This window comes from Polypterus senegalus, chromosome 13, assembly GCF_016835505.1.
Source record: "Polypterus senegalus isolate Bchr_013 chromosome 13, ASM1683550v1, whole genome shotgun sequence".
NCBI classification, from domain to species: Eukaryota; Metazoa; Chordata; class Cladistia; order Polypteriformes; family Polypteridae; genus Polypterus; species Polypterus senegalus.
In genome coordinates this window covers 66,529,899-66,556,655 of record NC_053166.1, presented here as the reverse complement: position 1 = coordinate 66,556,655, position 26,757 = coordinate 66,529,899, and the positions used below count along the sequence as shown (strand labels likewise).

The 26,757-nt window shown below is 36.9% G+C and overlaps 1 protein-coding gene across 2 annotated transcripts in view; it reads left to right on the top strand.

Annotated features, from left to right (window-relative positions):
- Positions 1-1,959: 1,959 nt before the first annotated feature.
- fat2 (FAT atypical cadherin 2) overlaps positions 1,960-26,757 on the top strand; it is a 183,669-nt gene continuing 158,871 nt past the window's right edge. The window contains exon 1 of one of the 2 annotated variants that reach the window (XM_039773858.1): positions 1,960-2,133. The gene's annotated coding sequence lies outside the window, so the exon portion shown is untranslated. Of the gene's footprint in view, positions 2,134-10,246; positions 10,279-26,757 lie in introns of those variants that run through there. The other variant, XM_039773859.1, reaches the window with a different exon arrangement.

Here is a 26,757-nt window from a genome sequence, read left to right as displayed (position 1 = left end):
TTCCTTTTACAATTTCTCTTTAAATATTTTCTTCATGCCAGCCATGCAGTACTAAAGAATCTCCTCTATTTTGCATTTTTTCACCTTTCTTTAGAATACTATTGGTGACCCACTTCTCAAATGGAATAGCAGCTTTAACTAAGCATCAAGTAATACCATTGTCAGTGGTAGTTGACATGAAACAAACAGAAGTGAACCGTACTGATGGGGTCACTTTGTTACCAGCTCTCGGAAAAATGTGTGAGACCATCATGTATATTAAAACCTGGCACAGCACAACTGACCCCTGAATGTCTTTCATTAGTGGCATCCTCTGCAGACTGTAGACTGAATGAACTAACTGTTGACTTGTTGACTTATTAGCAGTGGAAAACTTGTCTAACTGGTAAGCTGGAAAAGATCATCCAGGTGTTCCTGAATATGTTGACTATGCAAATAATTGAATAAAAAGTAGTGGCTAATGGAAAAAAGTACTTTTCTAGGACAATTGGAATATATAAAGTGAGGGAAATCATTCTGTTCAAATTTTCTTTCTTTCTTTCTTTCTTTCTTTCTTTCTTTCTTTCTTTCTTTCTTTCTTTCTTTCTTTCTTTTCACTCTGGGGCTTGGGGGATGGGAGGTGATTAATTGGCCTTAGTGGGTCTGTGAAGGGTGCTTATAAACACTTACAAAGATTACAGTGTATCACTCTAGAAACTACTTCAAGATTCTGTCTCTCAGTTTATCGACACAGGAATCTTCTGCCCCAATCATTCTAGTCTTCATATGCGCATGAAAAATGAAAAGGAACATTAGAGTGTTGGGTAAAAGCTCATAAAATACAATTAATCAACAAAAAACAATTTCATTATTTACTGTTTAATGTATTTCCTTTTTTATGTTATGCAAGTGTAAAGTTTCTAGTATAGACCTCTTAAGAAAGAAAGAAAGAAAGAAAGAAAGAAAGAAAGAAAGAAAGAGAAAGAAAGAAAGAAGGCACCATGTCCAGAGTTTCTTCCTGCTTTGCACCCTATGCTAGCTGGAAATGGCTCCAGCAACCCCGGTGTGGATTAAGTGGGTTATAAAATGACATGACATAAACATAATGATAGATACAAATATGCTTGCCTGATTTTTTAGTTACGATATATGCAGAGGCGGTGGCAGGATGACATAGTTTTATGGCCTCACAATTCCTCTGAGCTTGATTCAGTTTTCGATCCAGTTTAGAGTTTTTACATTCTCCCCATATGCATTTAGGTTTTTTCTACGTGTGCTTTGGATTCCTCCCACTCCTCAGTTATCCAGGCTTTTTTCTAGCCTTATTAATTTATATATAGTGCATCTAGCTCCCCATAGCCCATTAAAGATTGACAGAAATACTTTATTCCAACGTGTTCACCGCCATGTGGTGACTGATTTAGGAACTTATTGCATGTTCTCCTAGATATTTCATATCCTTAGCTTAGCTGTTTGATGTAAATGGCCCTACATGTAAACAGCATTTTGGTCAGTTACAATAATAAACTTGATCCTGCGTACATTCTTTTTAATTCATTCTGTAGTTCATCACTATTTACTTTTATATAATTTTTTTAACAATACTGCAACTAAAACACAAAAGACAAAACTTGTTAATCTTAGATTAAAAGTTAATCTTAAAAATACATGCTTAATTTGTAGGAGCTTAGAAGGACAGAATGCTCTGCACTGAAGTTCAGGTTCAGTGGCCTTATTTAAATCTGAAGAGGTAAGAAAGTAAATTACAGTCCTATTCATGCATAAGTTAGCTGGCTGAACATTTTCTGGCCTCAGCCCAAATGCAAAACCTTCAATTTGTGATAAAATCCACCTCCTCCTCCTCCTCCTCCTTCTTCTCCCTTAGGCAGCAGGAGAGGAGGAGGAGGGGACATTGTCAGGTGGATCAGGGAGTGTATGGATACCCTGAGGGGACAGGGCCATTCCAATAGAAACTTCAGTTGTAGTCGAAGAGCAGCGGCAGTTAAGCCCTGTTCCCTCTGTTTCACGGGAGGCACCTACAAATCAACTTAGTATGGGATCACATGAAACTGCAGCCGGCATTAATGGGAATTTACTACTGAGAGCTCTGTGAAGGGAGAAGCTGGCACTCAAGATTCTTCTGCAACTCACCCGGTAATGTTGAAGGTTATTGTACAGTTTCTAACTGGCCTGTTCAGAAGTTATTTCAGATGTGCATTGAGCTAATTTTGCATGCAGATTCCCATAATTTATTATTCTTTCTCATACTTAATTGCCAACTTTAGACTTGTTGAGACTAAGAAATATTTTATGATGCATATAGACAGAGCCAGAGGTTATCTTAGCACAGGTTATAAATTATAAATCATTCCATCTGTGAACATGTGCTTTAAAGGGCACAGTAGCTTTGACACAATAAATGGAAATACATTTCATTTATTGCATAAAACAAAACAGAGCTTCAACCTCTTGCTCTACAGCATGTGTGGATTTACTAGATGATCGATTACAATGCAGCTGCCATTTGTAAATATTCTGGTAAACGTACATTTGGTTACACTTAAATATAAGTTACACTTGTTTCCTCTGATCTGGATTGAGCTGATTCTAAAATGGATTTAGTTGTTTCTCTGTAAAGAAACAGACAAATTATAACTTTCAGTAATTGTCATGACTTATTTAGTAGTGACTTACATTATTACTTAACAGAAAACAAAATGTTAATGACTCAAGTATGTAATAAGGCAAACATATGATTGAGGATCAAATTATTAACTTGTGTATTAAATGATGACCACCCAAATGTTTTAATGCATTTCTTAATTTCTTAAATAAAAGTATCATTGTGTTGGTTTTTGGAATATCTTCAGAGACAGGCAGAAAACCTTTTCTAGCTGCTTTAATAACCAAAAACAAGCCCAAGTAAATAGATGCACAAAACTAAACACTAAAGCACTAAATATTTTTAAAACGGGAGCTTAGACAGGTAGAGGACATCTCTAAGAGATTTGGTTCCAGATCCTGGGCTACATAACTGAAAAGATCTGGTGAACAGAGTGATATTTTGTCCAGAAGTGACAGAAACACCTGGGCTTTGAAACTTAAATACTGGCACAACACAAACACCTAAAGTACACATATTTGGACAGGCACATTTGTTAAACTGAAGACAATAAAAACATTTCTTTATTTAAAGGCATTTTAGGATGACAGGCTACCTCAAAGACATGCTGTAGGGTAAAAGAAAATGCTGGCGTGTTCTTCTAAAGAAGTCGGGAGCAGGAGGTTTCATTATGGTGTACTTGGTATTCACTGATAACAACATTATAGCCTTTCACATAGACAGCACAAAATTAAGTTTTCTCCTTAAAAGATGATAAATGATCTTGTCTCACAATTGTTAATTGTTCTGTAATAGTTATTACTTACGTTATTGTAACTGCCATGCTGGTCTAACATGGAAAGTTATCATCTGTACTTTTTTATATAAAAGCAGTTAAGGATTTTTAAAATGTCATACGATGAGTACTTTGATAATGGTGAATGTTTTTGGGTTGCTTTGTGGTGCAAGTATTAGCACACTAGGGTTCAGTTCTCTACATTCTTATTTTACCTACCTGCATTTTTTGAGGGGTTCAGTTTCCTCCCACATCCCAAAGACATGCAGGTTAGCTTCACAGGCGAGTCTAAATTGGCCGAGTGTGAGAGTGTTTGTGAATGTACCCGGTAATAGACAGTCCAAGGTGGGGTCTTGCCTTGCACATAATTCTAAAGGTGTAGGCGATGGCTTCCTTTCACCTTGTAGTGGAAAAATTAAGTTTGGAGAATTGGTAGATGGATAATGAATTATGAAGTGTGCCTTGTATAAGTGTATGTTATTGAGAAAATGACTTAAACTATGTATTTTCCTTTAGTTTTATAGCTATATTCTAAGTATAGTCTGAAAACCGTATTAAGCAGGAAGATCCTAAAGTTAAATATAGTTGTTATAGATAAATATTCACTAGAGATGTGATACATGGACATTGTTTGGGGTTTTATGAACCAGAAGAGACAGATAACTCATAATCTTAGAAGAATCTCGAGTTGTTGTATCCTGACATGCCTTGTCTTCTAGTCTAGACTGCAAATAGTATAGCTGAACATTTCTCATTAAAGGACGTCAAAATAAAAAGTAAAATAGGATAGATCAGATTAAATAGTACACGTTTGTGAAATCCTGATACTTGTTAAGCCTTTACGAAATAAAAAAGTTAGTAGAAGTGCACTTTAACATAGAAAAGAACAATTTCTGAATAGTTTCAAAGATATGAACTCGTATGACTAAATGTATTTTAAAAAGTACTTAGCTATGTTAATGTTTTAGGAGCTAGATGCAATGAGCTCATGAGTACTGGTGCATATTAAAAGTCTTGTCTAACAAGTATTTGAGATTTGCTGAAAGCTGAAAGCGACACTCTGTTTTAATTGAGCAAGTTATAAAGTTACTCTTCCCATTTTCAGGACATAGTTAATTGTTTCTCCATCAGCTGGGTGTGGAAGAGGAACGTTGATTGCTGATCCTTCTGTTTTATCCACCTAGAAATTGTTGTCAAAGGGAGTGTTATTTCAGTATAAACTATACTGGCACAAGCACACACACGCAGACATACACTCACAATCTATTGCCTAAAATACAAACGGAAATATCAATTAATTTAAAACCACTAACTGAGCATCTGACACTGCATAATTACAATATAAATATATTCTATTAAAATGACACTAATTTTTCTAATGCATTTTTTTTATCTAGTCTTGAATAAATAGGTTTAATTTCTGAAAAGTTAGCATAAATGAGTAAATATACTCATATTAGTTGAATACCAGCCATATCCCAAAGACGTGCGTTTTTGACTAATTACCAACCTTAAACTGAGTGAACTGGCACCTTATGACTCTGAAATGAGTTAAGCGGGTTTGCACGTGGATGGACAGAAGAATTTATGTAACTAAAACGTATAGTGTCATTCACTTACATGTCACTTCTCATGCTTGGTTCATCAATTTTTGATAACAAAGTGAAATTTGTAAATACGCTGTAATTTTGAACAAAATGTAACATATTAAAGTATTTATAAATAGCATAAATATATGTTAAATCTCTCTTAAATTTATGTTAGAAATCCAGTTCTATTAAAAGAGATAGATAGATAGATAGATAGATAGATAGATAGATAGATAGATAGATAGATAGATAGATAGATAGATAGATAGATAAAACTGAGAACATTCTTCTCGACAGGCCAAGATCTTATATGCAAACAAACATAACAGTTTTAAGGGACTGGATGTCATTGAGCCTTATAGGTTCATGAAGAATTGTCAGAGTAAGACTCAGTCTTACAGGAGTTTAGTCAATAAATATAGTATTACTTGCAAAATTGTATTATTCACTTTATGAAAATGTCTGCTATTTCTAATAATTCTATACATACTAGCATGTTTTTTGTCATTAACATTCCAGTTCATTTGTGATATGGATTTGACTTCAACAAGAAAATACAGGAAAAGAAAGAAAGAGAAAGAGCTAAATTTGAAACCTGAGCTGTGCTGGTGTTCAGAAGCTCACTAGAGCGTGCACCAACAAGTCTGAAAGATGGTTACCTTGTAAGAGGAGGAAACAGACACTCAGCATAAAAAAGCCAAAAAAGTGTTCTGTACTAAGTTGCAGCCTGGGTAAACTGAACTTTTCAAATGTCATTCTTGCTGAGAAATGATTTTTGACTTAATCCATCCATCCATTATCCAACCTGCTATATCCTAACTACAGGGTCACGGGGGTCTGTTGGAGGCAATTCCAGCCAACACAGGGCACAAGGCAGGAAACAAACCCTGGGCAGGGCGCCAGCACACCACTGGGCACACACATACAAACCCACACACCAGGGACAATTTAGAATCGCCAATGCACCTAACCTGCATGTCTTTAGACTGTGGGAGGAAACACAAGTACTAAAGCACACACTCCATAAGGTTCATCCCATATTTTTAACGTGAACCATTGGTAAGTGTGTGTAAATACAATATGGCCTTCTGTTATCATTCATCCATCCATCCATTATCCAACCCGGTAAATCTTAACTACAGGGTCACGGGAGCTGGAGCCAATCCCAGCTAAAACAGGGCGCAAGGCAGGAAACAAACCCCAGGCAGGGTGCCAGCCCACCGCAGCTTCTGTTATCACTTATAAATTATTTGCTGCTTTCATTACTAGAGTACATTTGTTTGTTTTTATTCATTATTTGCAATAACAAGTTGTTATTAGTAGTGCAGAGTAAAAAGGAGAGTTTATCTAAAGGCTTGCATCTGAGACAATATTCCACTGCAGACTTTTCAATGAGCAGAGCATCCATCATGGGAGAACTATAGTGACACTGTTGTCAAATTGCTGAAAATCATGATGGGCATCTTTGCCACCCTCTCTGACCCTGGCATCATTCTTATGTGTCCTGGAGAGACAAGATGTCAGGGATGCATCAGGCAAACATGGGGTTACCCCAAGGATTGGTGCTGGGCCCTTTTTTCTTATCTCTATGCACCACCTTGCTTGGCCCTATCATCTAGCCTTATTGTTTTTCATATCAGTGCTAAGCATATGATGTGTAGCTGTACCTGTTTTTACGCCAAACAACATGGTATCATCTAGAATCTCTGAATCTCTCGCTCGAATTTCAATCTGGATAAAACAGCTCTATCTCCAGCTCAATCTGACAAAGCTATACCTTTTTGTTACCTCACTTCATCTGTGTATTCAGTACCCCCTTTCTGTTCTGCACGGCTCTTTATCACTAACACCCATGAAGTCAGTACGCAACCTTGTGGTGGTGATCAATGACCAGCTTTCTTTCACTGACCATTTGCAGCTATCTTTTGGTCTTGCATATTCACGCTATACAAAATCCACACGATCAGACCATATCTGATGGTGTATGCAGCACAACTCCTTGTCTAGGCTTTGTTCTTGTAACATCTGGACTACTGCAACCCTCTGCTGGTAGGACTACTGGCATGTGTTAACAAGCTGCTGTAGAAGATTCAAAAGGCAGCAGCACATATTGCAAGGTGGGCATATGTCACTCCTCTTTTCAGATCACTACACTGGTTCCCTGTAGTAGCAAATATTAGACAGATTAGAATAGACAGACAGAACTTTGTTTGCCCCCAGGGGGAAATTTGGCATTTTACAGAAGCTCGTTAAATAAATACATACATAAATAGGTAGACAAATATGTAAATAAATATACACAGAGTTTGGTCTCTGAAATCACACAAGAATGACTATAAAGAAAGAAAATTAAGTTAAAATCCTGGATGGTTGCCTACAGAGAAGTCAATTGCTCAGCGCGTCTATGGAGACAATCGTGAGGGCTTTTGCTCCCTGTCATCCATTCAGGTCTTCTGATGAACAGCATCTTATGAAGCATCCTTTGCATGGCATCAACTCTTTTCCTGTGCAGCTCCTGGGTGGTGGAACAAGCTGCAAACCTCCATTGAAATTTCTGACATCCTCAATATGTTTAAGAAATGTCTGAAGTCTCTCTTGCTCAGTAAATTTGTGTCTAATTGATATTGGCTTTGTTAGGTTTTTCTAACCAAGGTAGTATAATTAGCTTGCATTTTGTTCTGAGCTCTTTGCTTGTGACGATCAGCTTGTAACTTTGCCATGTAATACTAGTTCCTAAATAGTCACTTTGGAATAAAGTGTCTGTTAAGCAAATTAATGTAAATATATATGAAAATGTAAGTTGTCTCAGCATAACTGCATTTCTATATTGTAAGTATTCATATTCTAACTTTCATTTAAAAAATTCATAGAAGTCAAGACACTTTGAAAATTTTGTTAAAGATACAAATTTGTGTCTTTTTAATATTATGTAGTGATCACCACTTCTGGAGCAAAAAAAAATGTTAGCTTTACCACCTGGGCATTGCTTACAGGCTAACTGAATAGCAGAAAACACTTTGTTCCACATGGCACCCCCAATATTTAAAACCAAAATGTATGACTTTACTTAAGTCAATTGTTTCTATTGCATTAAAAGACATAGTAGTTACTGTATTTACTAGTACTTCAATATTTCCCAGAAGTGAGTGGCTGAGTTTGTGTACATGAGTGTGACCAGCAAAGCACTGTCACTTTCACAGCACCCAGGGTTGAAAAGATAGGCTTGTTTTGCCACCATTGTTTAATTTCTATAGTGCATTTTCATATATCCAGAGTAGCTTAAATTGCTTTACAAAAAATGAAAGAAAAATTACAACTTCAAAAGTGAAAGAAAAATTTTTTTAAATCCTAAGAGACAAGAGGGCATAAACCATACCATTTTCCAAGCCTGCTTAATCCTGAGGAGGGCTGGGGGAGAGTTGGAGTCTATCCCAGCAAACACAGGGCACAAGGCAGGACCAATCACTGGACAGGGCCCCCAGTTTAATGTTTCCATTCTGCCAGACTGTGAGAGGCAAGTCCATGCAGACATGGAGAGAACATGCAAACTCCACACAGAGTAGACCCTGGACACCAACCCAAGAGCAAGAGCAGTGCTAACACTGTGCCACCATGCTGCCCCTAGGTATATTAAATTATAACTTAATTCAGGCAGTCCTGAGAAAGCAAATTCAGAAAATAATAAGATAATTCAGTGCCTTGACTGTCACTCCAGCTCCAGCAGAACTTGAATTTTTCACTTTCAGTGTGATTTTTTGACTTTAATATTAACAATTCCATGGCAGAAACAGCTATTTTGTACCTGGGCTTTCTTCCATGTTGATCTTGCACATTCTCCAGCTTCAGTTGTTTGAGGTGTGTGTGTTTCCTTTGATGGATGGGCCTAATCCTTCTTTGCTGCCGAAATGCTTATTATGTTGCCCTGATCCTTGGTAGAATACTACATGCAGTGAGGATGGACACGTGGTTGGTCAAAGGAACATGGATTTAAAGTACCATAACTTTCTATTTAAATATTGGGAAGGACCTTAAAAGAACACATTACACTGTAATTGTCTGCTTGCAGTACTGTTCCTACTTGCTGTATGCTAGCTAATTAATTTTTGTCCTAAGTGAGATTCATCTTAACTGTCAACATTGACATCTTTTAAATTTTAAGTACTCTAATAGCCTTAATTACACTTGTCTTTGTTTAATATTGTGTGTTTTTTAGTGCACTGAATTTTGACTCTCATCCCCTCGATTACAGCACCTACTGTATCTAACTTAATTTTAAGCAGAAATTCAGTCTTCTTCTTCTTCTTCTTTCGGCTGTCATATCCATCCATCCATTTTCCAACCCGCTGAATCCGAATAGGGTCACGGGGGTCTGCTGGAGCCAATCCCAGCCAACACAGGGCACAAGGCAGGAACCAATCCTGGGCAGGGTGCCAACCCACCGCAGGACACACACAAACACACCCACACACCAAGCACACACTAGGGCCAATTTAGAATCGCCAATCCACCTAACCTGCATGTCTTTGGATTGTGGGAGGAAACCGAGCGCCCGGAGGAAACCCACGCAGACACGGGAGAACATGCAAACTCCACGCAGGGAGGACCCGGGAAGCGAACCCGGGTCTCCTAACTGCGAGGCAGGCTGTCATATCACTTACAAAAAATAAAATAAAATGACAGAGCTATAAATTGCCTTCTGGACAAAAAGATGTGTGTCTGTATGGCATATTTCTTTCTTGCTGATGAGAGATACGTCAGTCTCCTATGCTGATTTGTTAGACTTCACAATTAATTAATTCATTTCCAAAATTCTATAACAAACTACGGTTTGTAAGAATAAACTCATCAATGATAAATCGTTAGCTTAACTGATGGTCTTTTGACATACAGCAGTGCCTTTCATAATATACCATCAAAAAATATTTTGCAAAGTAATTACAATACTTCAGTCCAGCAGATTACTGAAGCTTTGTACTAGAGCTCTGTTTGTCAAACTGACTCACATACACACCTTGCAACATTGTATATTCATCAACTTCCACTGAACTGTTTCCCATAACTATCTCAAATCTAACTATGGAAAATAAAGCAAGTGTAGGAACAATAAATATTTTATCACTAAACATTTGCATAAATGGAACATTTTTTATATATATATTGTTACATTAAATGCAGGCTGAGAAGCAGGAGGTGGAACCAAGCTTTTAGCTCTTCGCTTACTGTTGTTTTAAAAAGGTGTGCATTCAGTACTTGCTGTTACATGTAAAACTGGCAGAAAACTGGAATGTCTGCTAGACAGGGGGTGAAGCAAAGTAAGTTCTTGTTTTTATCTTTTATCTATTTTTTATGGCAGGATCATTCCACTGCAAAATTATTCAATCTGATCTGCCACTTTTCATTTCAAAATTATTGAGTTATATAGCTTTGAATAGAAAGTTGTGTCACAATATAATTGACAATGTGTTTTGAAATTTTATACTAATAATTAATTTCAATCCCACACACAGACTGTTTTTTCTATCAAATCAAACAAAATCCTCATTTGCAAAAGCAATCTATGCTGCTACTGAAAGAAAGACATTTAAGGACATTTACATTGAGTGTCAGTGTTGGTCATCTCTAAGGATTAGTTTGACAGTAGAGGCTTAGTTTTAGAACTATTTGTAAACTGAGATGTCTAAGCAGTGAATGTTTTCTCTGATTGTTATCATTATGCCTTAATTGGTGCATTTTGTTTACTGAGTGGGTGGCACAGTGGGACACTGGTTAGTGCTGCACCATCACAGCTCTACAGTTGTGTGTTTCGACACCGGCCTGATCAGCCAGTGAGGGCTTCACTTGTTTCGAGTCTGTAAGTGTCTTTCTCTGCGTGTTTTGGTTTTACACCCAGATAACACAGATGTAACTCTAACGTTGCTTGGTGACCCCTAACAAACCTAGCAAGTGGCAGCGTGTGTAAGAGTGCCTTCCCATCTACTGACACCCCTTTCAGGGTTAGACCATACTGTGTATCCAGTACTGCTAGAAATGACCACCACTTATGACCTAGAACTGAATTAGCTGTGTTAGATAATGGATGTAGTGAGTTCAGACTAAAACAGAAATGTTTTGCCATTTCGAGGAATGTCAGGCATTGCAATTATACTGTATAACCGCTGTTATTGCTTACTGCTGGTCTGCAAGACGGTTGCTATGAAATGTCTCTGGTCCGCGAAGCTCTTCCAGTAGTAAATCTGTAAGCATTCCACTTTTCTTTGTATTCTTAAACAATCAATCCACTCAAAACTCCAAGGGGACCCATCCCCAACGGTCCATGAGGAGATTATAAAACTAAAAATGGTCCACTTACGGAAAAGATTGAAAACTACTGCTTGTTTCATGAGAATCAAAATGTTTTGACTGCAGTGGACATTAAAAACTTTTGCAGATGTACATGCAGCACTAGCTTTCCAAGCAGTTCCCTTTACAAAGTGCTTAGGCTGCAAGTTAGAAGACCTTTTTCTAAATCTGATACTTTTTTAGTCAAAGTCTGCAATTGCTTCAAGTGAACAAGTGGTGAGCTACAGCCTCCTCTTTCACAAGTGGCTTAAAAGTAATTGGGCTGAGGACTGTTTTTTGCACTCAAAACAGAATTGGGTAGCCCCTATTGTTATTTAGTTTAAGACAAGTGTAGGCAAAAGATGGCTGTTTAGTATACTGCATATCTACTTTACCTGTACTTTTTTATTCAAATTTGCTATCTGAGAGCTGATCTTTGCTACCCAATGCCATTTCAACTTGGTACCACCCTGATATACTTAGACCAGCTAATTCAATCACCTTTCCAGAATAAACCAATGAATACTTATTCAGCTAACCTCTTTCCTGTTAAAGCCTCAGCACATGATAGGTCTTGTTTAGTAAGGCTAGGCAGACACAGGAGTTTGAAAAGATTGAGAAATCTCCCATCTGCCCTTTGTTGCTCTGTAGCCGTTAGTTTCACTGCAGCACAGGGTAGTGTGAGTCACCACATCATGAATAAGTTCACAGATTTGAGGCTTTCTGGCACAAGATCACAAATAGGTGTGGGAGGAAGTGACAATTTTCTGAGATACGAAAATGATTGTAAACAGAGAAGGGTCAGGTGTGAAGTTGGGTTTAATCTTGGCAGCCTGAGAACACCTAGGATTTGTACAAAGGTCATCTTAATGGCCTGCTCATTTTAATAGCTTTCAGGCAGAGAGGTTTCTCGAATATACTGTATTTTTCAAACCTGGAGAACAGGACTTTGTCATTTAGGGTGATGAAGAACAATGAGTCAGGAAAAAATAATAAAGAAAAACGGGACAGGTTGTTACTGGCAAGAAACTGTAAGGATCCCTGTTCCTGGGAAAATGACTAAGCGTGGAGTTGTTTTAGAAAATACCTAAATAAATGACTTGACATCAGCTATAGTGTATAAAATATGCTATCATTTCTCTCGATGCTGCTTTCTAGACTCGGTCTCAGTCATGGTTAGATAAGAATGGTCTTTCATGATAACACAGTAATCAGGTTTGAGGTACTAGAGGCAGAACTAATTCTGTCACAAGAAAAGGGTTTTCTTATGTTGTGGTGTAAATTTTTAGCATTTCTTAAACTATTTTGCATCTTTTTTGTATTTGTGGCTCATTTGACGCTTTTTAAAATTTTATATTGCAGTTCTGTCAATGCAATTTTATGTTCCATTTTTTCATAGTCACACCATTTTGTGATGATTTTTGCTAGGCCATGGCCATATTGTTTACAGTCACTATTCCCACTTTTGTTCACATGCCACTGAAGTCACGTGACGGTGACGGTCTCTGTCATCATGACCTGCCCATGAATGAGGGCACCGCATATCTTCAGATATCTGTGCATTGGATTTGATTTCAATGCAACAATTTATATTATCGTGAGTTAAGTGTTGCAACAATAATTAATGCAAGAACCTTGTGCAATGTATTCTTTGACATTGTCTTTGGTTTTGTGGATTGCCTTTGGTGAATTGTCTCTCTTGGTTTTTTTAGTTTTGCTTCCACATAATTTAACAATATGCACTATCCGTTCCCTTCTGGTGTTTCCGCTAGCACCTGCTGTACAAATACGCTCCAGTTTATCAGCAGTCTTCTTCAGTTCCCTGCTTCATTAAGACAGGAAGCCAAAACGGCACTTCCAAGAAAGATCTAGTTTAGGGTTTCTTGTTCAAGATTTGTTTCCTTGCCGCAAATAGCAACACTAAGAATGAATCATTTGTGCAAATTTTTATGTTGGAGGTTTAGGTTCCTCTTTGCTGAAAATAAAATGTCTATACATAATTTATCGCAAAAGTGTTAGAGTACAACAATTAAGTAATATATTTGAAAAGGATACAATTTATAAACCATGTCTATTCTGTTCTTAGTGAGCAAAGAATACTAGAACCCTATCTATCCATCATTTGCATGAAGGAGGTACACAGAAAAAAAAACACATCAAAGAACATAAAGACACTGCAGAGTAGATGACCAAGCAGTCCTCCAAATCCAGTTGTTTGGATCTAGAAGGCAGCAATGCTAACCACTTCTCCACCCTTATTCTGTTTCGATACGCGGAATTCCTTTCATTGTTTTGCCACAATTAATTTTACTCTTGCCATACTGCATCCTCTAGTTTGCCTTAAAGCCAGGCACTTAAGTAAAATCATAATTGGTTGTGATTAGATTCTGTAGTAGATGAAGCTGCTTGTGACATCATGTTTGTGTGGGTTTGCAGAGACATGAAGAGAACAAACCTGATTATTTGACCTTTTATGTAAGACTGCCTTAAAATGAAGGTAATTAATGCTTTTCATATCTCATTTGCCATGTTTAGCTTTGTTCTTTCTATGTTATCTCTTGTTTACTATGAGATTTGCATGTAATGGCAATTTAAAAGTTGTGAAATAGTGGCGAACCATCCCACCTTGCTTTGTGTCTCTTACCTTTCATGACCATTCAATGGAATAAGCAGATTCAAGAATGAACGAATACAGATAACTGAATTTGTAATTAAACAAATAATATGACTATCTTCAGTACCAGGCCACAGCACAATATAAGTCGAAATGGGTGTGTGCAAGCATGTTATATAATCAAAGTACAATTTAGCCTTTGACCTGATGTGTATTTGTACAGAACACATCCAGTTGGGAGCCAGCAGGATTCATTTACATTGATAAAAACAGTCAATGCCAATTTTCAAATAGTTTGGAAAACAAAACTATTAGCATGATTTGTGTATAAATATTTTGTCTTAGTCCCCCACAAGTGGGCGGCACGGTGGCGCAGTGGTAGCGCTGCTGCCTCGCAGTTAGGAGACTCGGGTTCGCTTCCCGTGTCCTCCCTGCGTGGAGTTTGCATGTTCTCCCCGTGTCTGCGTGGGTTTCCTCCCACAATCCAAAGACATGCAGGTTAGGTGGATTGCCGATTCTAAATTGGCCCTTGTGTGTGTCCTGCGGTGGGTTGGCACCCTGCCCAGGATTGGTTCCTGCCTTGTGCCCTGTGTTGGCTGGGATTGGCTCAGGCAGACCCCCGTGACACTGTATTTGGATTCAGCGGGTTAGAAAATGGATGGATGGATAGTCCCCCGCATGTTTATTTTGACTGAGAACATATAAAGTAGATTTTCTAATAAGAACATACCTTTTTAGTTGGGAACTTCATCTCTTGGCATGCAGGTTATGAAATCTAGGAGCAGTAACATTGTGTTCCTAAATTTTTCATTTTAAATACATGAAATTAACATTTACCAATTGTAAATGATAGCTCGGCCACAGACAGACACGACAGTTCAGTGTCCACCCCACACATGTTTATTTACAGAAATATTTACAAATACTATTTACAGTTCACAGTCCTTGGTTCTCTCAGCCACCTCCACTCCTGCCACACAAGCTCCGTCCTTCTTCCACCCGACTCCGGCTCTCCAAATGGAGTAAGGTGACCCCTTTCATCCAGCCCCGGGTGTGCTCCAGGTGCCTGATGATGGACTTACGGCAGCCCTCCCCAGTGTGGCGGAAGTGCTGCCCTTGCACCCAGAAGCACTTCGGGCATAAACCATCCTTGGACTGTCAGCACTTCCTCCTGTTCCCCAGGGATCAAGGGCCGTCCGGGTGCCCAGGGAAAAGTGCCGCTCTCCCGGTTCCTCCTTCCTCCAAGTGTCCTAGCAGGGCAGGGTTCCTGGCATTCTATCACACCATTTATTTGGATTTTTTTTTTAGTCTGTTGTATTCTGTATGTGAATGAACTTAGGGAAATTGAAGAATTATGATTCTGGAGTATTTGCTCTTATTCACTATAGTGGAAATGATATGAAATTATTCATCATTGATTTCACAAGAGTCTGAATGTGTCTGAAAAAGCACGGGAAAGCTTATTTTGTAATATTTTGCAAAGGCTGCATTTTAAGCTGAAATTCATGAAAGGTATTAATTAAAAATATTTAGTAAAGGGCTGTTTAAAGAAATACAAAAGACAGCACTTGAATTCAAACTCTAAACAATGCTGTTGAGGAATCAAATTCTAGTACTGTTTTGCCACTGAATAAGTAGATAATCATGGCTTACAGTACCTTGAAAGTTATACATTTATGAAAGCCATTAAAAGTAAATGGTTCTTTTTAATAAAACACTGTTAAAAACAGTTAAAAATCAAACCCAGTAAACCTTGACAATATCGTATATTTTCCTGATTAAAAAAAAAATTATATAGTATGTTGAATAGCCTGGCATTAATAGGAAAATTGCCTGTCTGGCAGCTGTTTGTAGAGCTGTGAGGTCTCTTTGATCTAACTTGAGTTTTAGGGCTGCAGGTCTACTAATAACACTGCATGACATGTCAAAACTGACTTGAATAAAAATCAATAAATTATTTGTTCTGGACCTTGAATTAGAAAATTATATAGTACTCACTTCTTAAAAAATACAAGCAGGGCACCTACTCACATTTTAGTCACATGTTTACTCTGCCATGTCTTTGTTGTATTGTGATCATTTATAAGTTTCATGGGTTGTTCAATGGCTGGATTAACGTTGTTTTATAGAATTTTTAATTCACTAGCCACAGTACCTGTCAAAGGCAAGTACTAGCACATATTTTTTTAATTAATCTGTCTCATGTTCTATGCATACCTTCAGCGCATTTCCTCTGTATTCACGTGTAGGTGAACCTTTCTTCACTGGTACCCCCTCTCTTGACCGCGATCTGATTATGTCATTGTAAAGTGCCTTTCTGGATTTCTGTCTGGTTTATACATTTCTATCTTTAAAGGTGACTCTCTCAGTGTGCCTCGTATACCTTTACTCGTCCTCGTGCAACTCACACTTACACTGCCTCTTTCGATCGTGTCACCAAAGCCAAACTGACCAATCACACCCAAAGCCAAACTAACCAATCAGATTGCTCAGAGGGACTGGCCACCTAGACCTTAGTGTTTTATTATATAGCAGATTACTGTTTTAGATAAAGTGGAAGAACAAAGTAGACTAAAATGATTTGTGAGTTTAAATTGCTGTTTTGGTCATCATATGAATGTGTTTTATTAGTTATTTCTTTACATATTTATTCATGCAATTTTTTTAGCCATCTATGACAAATGTGTTTTCCTTACCTGAAGATCCTCACAACACAAGTTTCAAAGTAAGGTAGTTATACTCTGTAATCATAGCACTGGGGATTGGAGGCATATTACAGGTTGTTTAGCGTATGCCAGTAAAAATTTCACTGTACTCTGTACATGTAATTATTTTTAAATTATTTTTTATTCCTGTTTCAAAGCAGGCTGAAAGGTATTTTATATATAAACGTCTACCCGTGGAAGAGTGTGTGTCTGTCTGTCCGGCAACCCGGAAGTGTTAGGCTAAGTCAATGCGGCTCAAATAGCTGGCAAGGCAGCCCCAAGTTAGCGGGTCAGAGACAAACTCGCTTAGCCGCTGATAGACAAAATGAAACCGCCATCTCTGCATTTCATTTTTTTTCTGACGATTTCAATAGTTTTTAGGTGCCCAGGCTTTTTACAGCACAGGCTTACACAGCTGGTTTAAATACAACATTACTGTAGTCACATTTATTTTATATAAAAGTATCTCCTTAGAATATTGCAGACTTTGTCGGGTTACATTATGTAATTTTAACACACTCAGCAGGCAATTCTTTGTGTTTGGCTAATAGCCAAACTCGAACAAAGTAAAAATGAAATGAAAATTATGCAGACTTTTAAAAAATAAATTATAAATATTAAAACGTACTGATTCTCTTCCTTTGCTATAGCACACTTATATAATTTCAAGTGCAATAAATAGTCTTAAAAGTCATTGAAAAAGATTTGCAGGTAAATACTTTCACAGGAACTCACATTAATGAGTCTGCATTGAGTTGTGCATACAGCTTCACATGCTGCCTTAGAACAAAATGTACTGAATTACCTTCACTTGTGCAGCACTCTCTGCATTTGCCTCTGTGCATTTTTTTCTTATCTGACACAACAGGTCCTCTTCAACTAACTGCAGTTTAGTATTATTATGGCAGACGTAAACTGGAATTACTGAGTAATTACATCCATTACCCCGGTATAACTCCGCATTATTACCATGTTCTGACTGTGAAACTTTAGTAGCAGCAGAGATAAGTATGCAGATATGAAATAAGAATGAGAATTGTTTCATATAGTGTGTTTCAAGCTACCTTTGTCTTTTTAATGAAGCAGCATGCAGGCATATCATATTAGGGCTTCAGACTGACTCCAAACTGAACAACAATTTGATTTGTTAACTGACACTTTTGATTTGGTCATCAAACACTGACAATGTAGGGGAGACTAAGGGCCAAAGTCCATGAACCCCCAGCTATGGTCATCTGTAGTTAGTGTGAAAGTGACTGCAGTCCAAAGCATTCTTGTCTGTGTCATGTTTAATATTATACTGTTGAAAATTTTATTTGGCATGTTTTCAATGTGCATGTTGCATGATTCCTTATAACAATAAATCTTCCTGCATATTCTGACATATTTCATGAAAAGCTTTGTGAAGGTCAGGAAGTTTGCTTATCAGTAGTTTTGTGAGTAAATGAGAGAAATACTTTGCATTGTATTAGCAATCACGTGTCTAGGATGTTTATTATGTACAAATAGCTGCATTATATTACGTTTGATTGATGGAAGTGTATGGTTAAATGTGCAAGCATCAGAAGTTCTGCCTTTTATTAACTTTAAATGAGGAATTATCGAGTTATGAAACATTATTCAAGTTTTATTCTTGCATAGCTACACGCAGTCACCTTATATTTTAAGCCATCCATCTTCTAAATATTTTTCACATTGTGCTCCATTAACAGTAAATTCCAATCACATAACTTCATGAAAAATGACAAATCATGCCCATTTCATTGAGCAAAGCAGAAATCTTTAATATGACATAATGTTTAGCTGCTTTTTCATGCATATCAAAGAGATGAAATCATAAAATAAGACCCCTGATCCAAACAGTTTAACATGACTTTCTTGTAACTGTTTAATCGAATTCAGTTGTGAGGGGCTGGTGCATATCCCAACAGCATTGGCTACAAGGCAGAAAAAAAACCTCTATGATCTACTTACCAGACATCAGTGCTTACACTCACACAACTCCATTTTAGAAGTTCCAAATGACCTAACACATAAGAGTTTGGTGACGCAGAGGGAAAACTTAAGTATCTGGAGAAAAAACAATGCAGACAAAGGGAGAGTTTGCAAACTGCACAGAAACAATGGCCAGTCGTGTGAGTTAGACCTGCCTATATAATAAGCTGGGTCTGCAATGTAGTTGTGCTAACCATTGTGTCACCCCTTCACTAGCGTACTTCTATAAAATAAACATTATTCTATCACAGTTTTTAAATTTTAAATTAACAAATATAAATAGGCTTATTAAGGCTGAAGAAGTAGATATCCTTAATCCAGCAGCACCGTGCTGGCAGTGTTTAGCTTAACCCTGCTCTTTTACCATTATTGTACTGTAAACATTTTTGCTCCTTAAAGTGCTTGGAGATAATGCTTACCCTAAAAGTCAATATAAAATAAAAATCGATTGATGTGGTCTTGTATTGAATTTCTTCTGTTTTGTCATACTTTGTTTCACCTGTTAATATGTGTTTTCATGTTTTAAACGTATTCTTGTATACTTTTCTTCTCTGTTTATTTTTATGTTCTAAATGTCTGTTTATGATATGTTTAAATTGTTTAGTTAGCTTTACATCTCTGGTTACATTTCATGTTCTTTCTTTGTACTTTTTATGTGTTCTCTGCTTTCTAATTTCAGTCACTATTTATTCCCTTGCCATGTTCAAGTGTGATGTTTCTCAACAGTAAGAAATGATTATTTAACTTATGCTGTGGCAATCTGACCTCCCTGTAAACAAAGTAGCAGTCTTGTCCTTCCTGTCCAAGTGAATCAGAGCAATGAGCGTCACACGTATAGGGGTCATTCTTCATGCTGAGGCAACAAATGCCTTCAAAACGCAACATATGGCATGAGACTTAATACAGCAGAAGATGACGGCACCAACTGTAGGTGGTTATTATTAACTGTTTACTAGTATCACCCATTCAGGTGTCATGAGGAACAATTTTCAAGAATATTTTGAATATATTTTTGAAGATATTGGTTACACTTTAGTTTAGGTACTGCAATAATACATCAATTAATCATTTAGTCCTACGTAACTTGACATTACCAAAGGATTCTTTTAATCTTAAATACACTTATAAGCCATCAGTAAATAGGCTATTCATCTCTGTGCACTGTGACATATTAACAGCCTTTCATACGCCGGGAAAATGACTTATGAATATAAGGGATTTCAAGGTCTTAATACTGAAGTATGCAATATAAAGAGAAATGTGTCTCACTTAAGCCACTTCTGGTCATTCCAAAGTGAAGTTATTGTAGTAGTTCAGACTGCACAAATGAATAATCACTTTACTGATTCTCTGTAAGTGTTATTAACACCAAAACACGTCTTTGCTAAGGTCTTGTTACATAAGAGGTGCATTATGGCAATACCTAAACTAAAGTGTTACCAAGATTTGTATGTAAGTATGAAAATACACTTTCATGTAATTTATATTTTAGGCCTGGTCAGCTATAGGATGTGAACATTACTCCTTGTTCACATGTGAGTTTCATGTTTTCCCTCCGCCAAACCAAGGGGTATTAACTTATTTGAACATAACCAGTTCTTCTAGAAAAGTGTAAGACATTTGTATCCACAGCACTTTGGGAATTGACACATGGAAGCTATCTTAACTGAAAAGTTTAATAATAATAATTCTTTACATTTATATTGCACTTTTCTCACTACTCAAAGCACTTTTCATAGTGAATGGTGAGTCACTTCAGCCACCACTAGCATGTAGCATCCACCTGGATGATGCAACAGTATGCTCACTACACATTAGCTGTTAGGTGGTGAAGGGGTGAGAGACAGTTAGCCAGTTAGTCACATGGGATCATTAGGGGGCCAGAATGACCAGGGCATGGTTAGCCTACCCTACCTTTATGAAAGATCTCCAGGGATCTTTTATGACCACAGAGTTTCAGGACATTGGTTTTATGTCTCATTCGAAGGATGGTGACATTTTTACAGCACAGTGTCCTTGTCACTGCACTGGGGCATTGGGATCCACATTCAGACCACAGGTTAATCCCTGTCAACACCTTATTCTAGCAGCAACCCTAACTTTTCCTGGTTAGTCTCCAATTCAAGGGCTGGCCGGGCCTGAACATGCTTAGCTTCAGGTAGATGACCTGTTCTGAAGTGCATGTGGCATGACCACATACTGATAATTTGCTTATTATAAAGGGAATTGTAGCAATGTGATTTAAATACATTTCAAAGTAATGCAACATACCGAAGCAGGCTACACATTCAATAACATGGATATACTTCTATATTGAATGAGTCAATAAATATACTGGAATCCAAGTAGGATATTAAACTATAAGGTGAGTTTAACAAATATCGACTTTTAGTAAGGGATTATAGATATCATAAGGCAGTGAATATCAGTACTGAAAAGGAGAGTTTTCAGGAAAGAATCCATAGATTAGATATCATAATACTAAATGAGCTTGTAATACGACACTGGAACTCAAAGTTTAACTTTGCCATTATTAACTTGTTAGTTTCCAGTTCAGGGCAAGAATTAATTCATTTGATAATGTAGTCCATCTGATTATGTCTGATTTTTGCAAGTCTAGACTACTTTTCCAAACTCTAAAGTAAACAAGGGTTAAAAACATTTGGACATATTTCACCAGTGCGAACCTTAGGGCATTCCCAGTTTTCTGGACATGTGTTAACTATGATAGCAGGACAAGAAAGGCTAGCTAGAACAAGAAAGAAACTAAAGTTTTTTTGACTCAACAGATAATCCAGAACATTACAAAAGAAATAGCATACAATTCAATTTACATGTAATGTCTCAAGTGAGAAATTTGATTTGTCAGTTGGGTTTTTACAAAGTGACTAAGACATCAAATTAAAAAATGAAGAGAAGAACTCAGCCATTACCAGCATATTTTTGCAATTAAAATATGCTGGTGATTATGATATCAGATCATGCATGATCTAATATATGAAGATAAATATTATTGTGTGTTTGACTGATACACAAATTCACAGCAATGAACCTACCTCTGCAGCATTTTGCACTGATTCCCCCCTTGTACAAGGGAAGACAGCTGGCTATGTTTCATCTAAAAATTTGATTGGTGCCCCTGCCCTGGACATTGCTAACTAATGCCTCCAAAAAATAAAAAATGAACCCAACAATGGTAAACAATGGTTTACAAGAATAATAACCGTTCAACCCACAAGTTTAACGTGTGAACCAACCATTTTCTGACACTGCTTTGTCATTTACAGAGTTTCAAAGAGGGCAAAGACTGAACTGAAGGCAGGAAACAAAACCTGATGGTGCAGTTTTCCATCCTATGGTACACTCATTCTTGCACATGCCCACTGTTACTCACACACAGCCTATTTGGAGTGACCAATCAAGTTAACGTAAATATATGTGGAAATAGCAGGAAACTACACTAACCAGACAAAAGACATGAGGAGAAAAACAGAATGTACTGTACAAATGCCAAAGGGGTAGTGAGCTGAAAAGAAACTCAATACAGGTACATGAAGCTCAAGGGCTTTACAGTTAATGTGTTTTCATTAAATATATTTTATGTTTTAAAAGTATTAAAAATGTGAATTTACACAAAACTATGGATAATAGTACAATGTATTGTGTATGGACAGTGCCATGATGCTTAATAGAACATTTTTAAAAATTTCAAATGGTAATAATTTAACATAACATTTTAAAACCTGCATAATCTAATTCAGGCTCTGCGAAGTCCAGAGCCTATGCCAACAGTTACATTTGGGAATGTCACTAGTCCATAGCAGCACCTACTCTTGCTTTCCTACAAAGGCCCAATTTAGTTTCGCAAGTTAACACAAACATCTTTAGAGATGTGGGCAAAAAGTTCATGTAGATAAGGGGAGAATATGTGGATTGCACTCAGACAGCAAGCAAGCAACGGGACATGGATACAGTACCACTAGCCACTGCACCACTGTGCCACCCAATAAAAGAATTAACAGTAAATCCGACACCCTTCATTATAGTTCATTTTAGAATGAACAAATCATCAGAAATTGAGTTTAGTTTTGAGTTAAGATAAAGAGAGCTTCAATGAAGCATAATTGTGTATATAAGAATCACTTCAGTGTTTTTTGTCCGGCCCCTGGTACAAGACAGACCCCCACATATGATATACTGTTTAATGCATCTTGATGTCTAGCTATGTAAGATGTCGATCTTTTTGGGGTTCTCTCCTACTTTTGCCCCTTTAGACCAGAAAAGCACATTTTAGTCAAATTTTAGGAGCATAATTTGTGCAGGAAAGTGCACCCTTATGATAAAGCAAAAAGCATTAGGTGTCTTTAGTAGATATGATCAGAAGGACGTAAAGTTGTGCATGCCAAATTAAACTGAACCTAGGGGCCCACCTCGTAATGGGATATGATGGGTCAAAGTTACTTCTTTTTACATAGCTTTGAAAAAAATGAGGATCAGTAATATAGGCACGTGGAGTGTCATTTGAGGCTATTTCTAAGTTGCTGCTTACTCATATGATATTTTTGATATTTAATTCTTCAAGACCTCTATGAGTCACTCCCAGAAAGGTAAAAATGATCAATTTTAAACATAAGCACAAGGGGTATAACTATTTCAAGGTCAGTGATTACAAATGTGATATTATTTTCTGTTCATAAGAATTACTAATTTGATTTTTGATAATTTATGGACCTCTTTCAGCAGATGAAAAATGACAAATGTGTATTACAGTTGAGAATATCTAGATTTTAAACATTTAAACTGAAGCACACATTTTAATATTTCAAATAATTAACTGAACAATTGTTGTCGATTATGTACTTCTTCCTCAATGCATTTTATATGAACACCACAGATTAAGGTGGCCTACACTACTCAGACTTTTTTTATTTTTTGTCTTTCTTAATAGGACTTTGTTGGAATTTTGAAAATGCTGAAATTAGGTTTTTAATAATATAAATATTAGGAAAGAAACACCTGCACATTGAAGGAAAACTCTTTTAAACTTTGAGATCTAAGAAAGACCAATACACACAAATCTACATTTCTGAGGATATTTTATTTAACCATATCCATTACATGCAGGTACATTTTAATTCTCTAAATTGTTTTTTTTTTTTACTTATATTCAGAATTACAGCTCTGTATGCAAATTTAATTGTGGATAAGCAAGAGTGTTTTCCCTTGAGGCCATAGCTAATGATTTATTACCTCTCAGTTAAATTGGGTCATTTAAATTCTTTACATTTCAGGAAAACAAAAGCAGAACAACTAGGCATTAGCAAAAGAAAAGGAAGCATATTCGAAAAGTAATAAATTGTATATTTTTATATATTTTATTTTCTTTGAATTAGATTGCATTGATGTTCATTCTGTGATAATGAATTATTTGTGTTTTTTGAATAAACATTTTTTTATGTTAGAAGAGGCCTTACCATTAAACTAAGGCCATCATATTTATGGATGTGAATGCTGATTTGAAGAACATTTACATTTGCTTCCTTGGCAGATGCTTTTATTCACAGGCAAATGCATTAGATATACTAAGTGATGGGAAACACACTGTAATCGCATGCAACACTCATGTGGTACAATGACAGCAAATGACCTACAAGCTGCCAGGGCTGTACAAGACTGGGTGAAATAGTTAGATGGCTTGTTTGTTTAATATGAGGCAGAGCCAGAAGAATGAGCACCGGTGTTTGATTCCAGGTGGTGGACAATAAATCTTCATCCGACATAGCTTTATTTGTGTCCTTAGTCAGCAGGTAGTGTAAGTGAACTCTATCTTGGCTAAAGTGGCATCAAATGTGTGCATATTTTCCAGATTTGAAAATGATGAATTTAAGGAGAGTGTTAACAGTATATTTTAGTCTGTTATGAGTGATGACGCCATTAACACATTATGACAAAAATACTATCCACTTGAGTTAGAGAATATCTTCATTAGCAAAGCCACTTATAGTAGGTCATTTGGGCATCCAGTCCACCGTCCAACTAAGAGTCTTAGAGCTTGGATTCAGTCCCAAGTGGGAGACAAGCCACATCCAAAGCTAAGAATACATTTAGTTACAGTTACATTACACTTTAAAGGCCCCATATGCCAAATTAAATAAAGTCAGCACAGAACAATGAATCACATCTGAATTATTTTCTTAAAATGGCAGTTCAGTAAACAGTTAGGAAACTCTTACAAAATTAAACATTTTCAAAGCTCAAGTAATGCTGAACGCCTCATGCAGTATCTTCTTATGAAAATTTTCACACTTGTTTAAAATGTTTTTTGGAGCCTGCTGGAAAGTCTTAATTGTTGAACATTGTATTTACTGACTCTGTTGTAACTTGTTGGTACTGGTGCTGACATACCTTTTAGAAACAAGCAGATGACATGCAGTAAGTGTTTAGATAGATGAGTGCTATTATCGCTGTAAGTTAACATATTTTCTGGTCAGGGTAGACAGCTTGAGCATGATGCAGACAGGGACAAGTCATTGCTTATGAAAGATATCACCTGTGATATAACTAAATGTCACTGTTTTATATGCAATACATACCCAACCTATACAATGTATGCTAGGCATATGGGAATCTCAATGGACATTTTATGACACTGAAAATTAAGAAAAATCTGAACAGAGTTCATGATGATGCGTACATATTAATGAAAAGTGTTATGTTTGGAGAAAGGAAAACACTGCATTCCAGCATAAGAACCTGATCCCATCTGTAAAACATAGTGGTGATAGTATCATGGTTTGGGCCTGTTTTGCTGCATCTGGGCCAGGACAGCTTGCCTTCATTGATGGAACAATGAATTCTGAATTATATCAGAGAATTCTAAAGGAAAATGGCAGGACATCTGTCCATGAGCTGAATCTCAAGAGAAGGTGGGTCATGCAGCAAAGACCCTAAGCACACAAGTCATTCTACCAAAGAGTGGTTAAAGAAGAATAAAGTTAATGTTTTGGAATGACCAAGTCAAAGTCCTGACCTTAATCCAATCGAAATGTTGTGGTAGGACCTGAAGCGAGCAGTTAATGTGAGGAAACCCACCAACATCCCAAAGATGAAGCTGTTCTGTACGGAGGAATGGGCTAAAATTCCTCCAAGCTAGTGTGCAGGAATGATCAAAAGTTACCGGAAACGTTTAGTTGCAGTTATTGCTGCAAAGGGGGGTCACACCAGATACGGAAAGCAAAGGTTCACATACTTTTGCCACTCACAAATATGTAATATTCGATCATTTTCCTTAAAAAATGACCAAATATAATATTTTCGTCTCATTTGTTTAACTGGTTTCTCTTTATCTACTTTTAGGACTTGAGTGAAAATCTGATGATGTTTTAGGTCATATTTATGCAGAATATTGAAAATATTAAGGGTTCACAAACTTTCAAGCACAACTCTAGTTCATTGTGAGCTACTATTAACATTCAAATTGCCCTTCATTTCTTTTAAACTCAGGGATAGCCATGTTATCCACACATTGTCTTCATCCATTCATCAATATTCCAAACACATATTCCTACCTTTACCTGATCCTTCCATCGCAGGCTCCATGCTCCCAACTCTAACTGATTTAAGCATGTCTAAAAATGTTATGTATGTAATGTAAGTTTTAAAAATCTTATTTTGGATATAAAAATGAAACAGCAACTGCATGAAAATAATTAAGAAAATAATGTAGATTGAGTAACAATAGTATATTAAATATTCAAATGCTTATATTGTAATGAACATACTATTCACAACAAGAAAACATATAGGGAAAAAAAGTGTGGATTATATTACATTACACATTTCTCAAACACACATTTTCAGTTCAGGAGCCTATCCTGGAAGCATTGGATGATAAAAATGAACCATCACTGGATACGGTACCAGTTCATTACAGGGCACACTCACTACAATTTCCACACTTTCTCATTTGGGACAATTCAGAATTGTCAATCCATGTAATTAGTACATCTTTGGGATATGGAAGGTAACTAAAGAACATGGAGCAAATAAGTGAAGATAGCAGGATAATGTGCCTTGGTGGGAAGTGGATGGCTTATCACTGAGCCATTGTGTAATCTAAGAGTACAGTTAATGTAAAGTGCTTCAGAATGTGTCTGAAT